Source organism: Hemitrygon akajei, chromosome 8 (genome assembly GCF_048418815.1).
Source record: "Hemitrygon akajei chromosome 8, sHemAka1.3, whole genome shotgun sequence".
Taxonomy (NCBI): domain Eukaryota; kingdom Metazoa; phylum Chordata; class Chondrichthyes; order Myliobatiformes; family Dasyatidae; genus Hemitrygon; species Hemitrygon akajei.
This window is the reverse complement of record NC_133131.1, coordinates 66,220,674-66,223,926: the sequence shown is the minus strand read 5'-3', so window position 1 is coordinate 66,223,926 and position 3,253 is coordinate 66,220,674.

Genomic DNA, 3,253 nt, shown 5'->3' with positions numbered 1-3,253 from the left:
GCCGCCTGCTGCTGGTGACGTGTCGTCATCGGCTGGCGAGTCCGCGGGGGCTGTCAAAGAACTGCTCGCAGTTCCCGTTCCCCTGGCATTCAGGTCTCCGTTGCTTCATCCCTCTTTGCCGATTTCTGATTATTAGCCTTTTCCAAAGCCAATCTCGTCATTGTCATGTGCACAAGTACGTGTACACGCAGGTTAATGAAACACTTCCCTACAACAGCATAGCTCATATAGGCAGAATTTACAGGAAGATAAATTACACACTATCTTTACAAGAAAGAACATAATACAAAGAAATAACATAATACTGCTTTTAACCTCTTGACAGTCACGGTTCTAAACATTTAATATTTACAACCAGTGTGTCGAATAAAGTTGCTGGTTTAATTGTCGTGTTAATTAACCAGAGCTAATGCACACCACCTACCTTTGTAATTTCCTCCCAGAGGACCACAACCTCACCGTCAGGTTTGGAGGCTTGCGTGCCTTAATAACCTGGAGAGCTACGCTGGTTGGAGTCAGGGCCTTGTGCTTTGACCCTGGGTAGGGTCACCCATGCTAAACAGGTCGAAGGGTAGAGGTCAGACTAAAGAGTGGTCCACCGGACCTCCAGGTTCAGGGGTTCATCTCAGGCCTAACAACCCTGAATGGTAAAAAAAATGGTTATGGAAACAGCAATGAAGTATTCTATATCTGTGTGCAACAGTATTCCTGATTCTGCACCCAGGATTTGATATCAAGAGGAAGTTACAGGCATATCACCAAGACCAAGGAGATGGTGGTGGACTTTAGGAGATCTAGGCCTCATATGGAGCCAGTGATCATTAATGGAGAATGTGTGGAGCAGGTTAAGACCTACAAGTATCTGGGAGTACAGTTAGACGAGAAGCTAGACTGGACTGCCAACACAGATGCCTTGTGCAGGAAGGCACAGAGTCGACTGTACTTCCTAAGAAGGTTGGCGTCATTCAATGTCTGTAGTGAGATGCTGAAGATGTTCTATAGGTCAGTTGTGTTGTGGTGGCGTGTTGGGGAGGAAGCATTAAGAAGAGGGACGCCTCACGTCTTAATAAGCTGGTAAGGAAGGCGGGCTCTGTCGTGGGCAAAGTACTGGAGAGTTTAACATCGGTAGCTGAGCGAAGGGCGCTGAGTAGGCTACGGTCAATTATGGATAACTCTGAACATCCTCTACATAGCACCATCCAGAGACAGAGAAGCAGTTTCAGCGACAGGTTACTATCGCAATGCTCCTCAGACAGGATGAAGAGGTCAATACTCCCCAATGCCATTAGGCTTTACAATTCTACCGCCAGGACTTAAGAACTTTTTAAAAGCTATTATTAATGCTTTTTGAGATAGTGATTTAGATGCATATCATATTTTTTACTGAGTTAAGTATTGTATGTAATTAGTTTTGCTACAACAAGTGTATGGGACATCGGAAAAAAGTTGAATTTCCCCATGGGGATGAATAAAGTATCTATCTATCTATCTATCTATCTATCTATCACTGCCAAGATTAACACCAAACTTTTTTGTTTGAAATGTTCAAACCACTGGCAAGCCAGAACAAAACGCTGCAGAAATGTGTTGTTATAACCTACAAAAAAGTGAAAGCAGATTGGCCGGCCTGACAGACTAAAATCAGCAACTAGTGAAACAGTTTTATACTCAGGAAGGGAAGGTGGTCAGCGTCATGATGGCTGTCACTTTGAAGAAAGGCATTGAAAAGTGCTTGCTGGACTGGAAACCAACCAGCAGGAGACTGAAAGGGAAGCAAGTGAATGTGACTATGATCTAGTGCTGTGCTCCAACTAACGACAGTGACATTGAAGGAAAGGACGTTTTCTACCAACAGCTGCAATTGGAGGTAGAGGTAGGACCTCACCATGACATGATCATCGTCATGGGAGATCTAAATGCCAAAGTGGGAAGTAACAACTCACTCCGAGTGATGGAACGATGAGGAATGATGGTGAAAGACTGGTGGAATTCTGTGCCATGAACAATCTGGTCATAAGAGGGATCCTCGTTCCAAAAGTTAACATGAGAAGAATTAACTGAGAAGAACTGCGACCAGAACACATGCACAAAGATGTTTTGATGTTGAAAAGCTCAAGGTGTCATGGTCGGGTCCATGAAGTCGCATTCTGGCTCACGGTCCGGTCCGTGGACTCCAGACTCCAGGTCTTCTGGCATTCCCTTATCTCATTTGGGCTTAATCGTAGGCACCTGATTCTCGTCGGGGCCAGGAATATGTGGCCCTGGGGTCGAGGGTGGTGGCTGGTTTGTCTTGTCAGTATCCTGTCATTGTCTCTGTGGGGTTTGTCTCATCAGTATCCTGTCCTTGCCTCTGTGTGGGTTTGTTCTGTCAGTATCCTGTCCTTGCCTCTGAGGGGGTTTGTCTCATCAGTATCCTGTCCTTGCCTCTGTGTGGGTTTGTTCTGTCAGTATCCTGTCCTTGTCTCTGTGGGGTTTGTCTCATCAGTATCCTGTCCTTGCCTCTGTGTGGGTTTGTTCTGTCAGTATCCTGTCCTTGCCTCTGTGGGGGTTTGTTCTGTCAGTATCCTGTCCTTGCCTCTGTGGGGGTAAGCCAGGCCGTCCTTGCTGTTACCCTGCGGTGGATCTGTCCCTCCCGGTCCTTGCCTCTGTTGGGTAAGTCAGGCCGTCTTTGCCATTACCCTGAGGCTGGACTGTTCCCTTCCTTCCCTCTGAAGCCCTGCCTCTGCCTGGAGACTCGCCCTGTTTGGAACTGCCTCTCCGTGTCCACGTCTTCGCTAGGCAGGTCTGGCTGTTTTGCCACTACCTAGCGTCAGGAACTGCCTCTCCGTGTCCACGCCTTCGCTAGGCAGGTCTGGCTGTTTTGCCACTACCTAGTGTCAGGAACTGCCTCTCCGTGTCCACGCCTTCGCTAGGCAGGTCTGGCTGTTTTGCCACTACCTAGCATTGGGAACTGTCTCATCATGTTCAGTGTCCTGTGTAATGAGTCCTGGCCCTACGTCCTGTATCTAAGGAAGGGTCCCGGCTCTGTGTTCTGTGTAATGAGTCCTGGCCCTACGTCCTGTACCTAAGGAGGGGTCCCAGCTCAGTGTTCCATGTTCCTGTCTCTCCCTCGGCTCTGTGTTCTGCGTTCCTGTTCTCCCTCGACCAAGGCTCTGTGTTCTTGTCGATGAGCCTCGCCCAGCCCAGTGCCGGGATTCCCTCGTCCTGTGCTGGGATTCCCTTGTCCAGTCCAGGAGTCTCACATCCAGTCCTG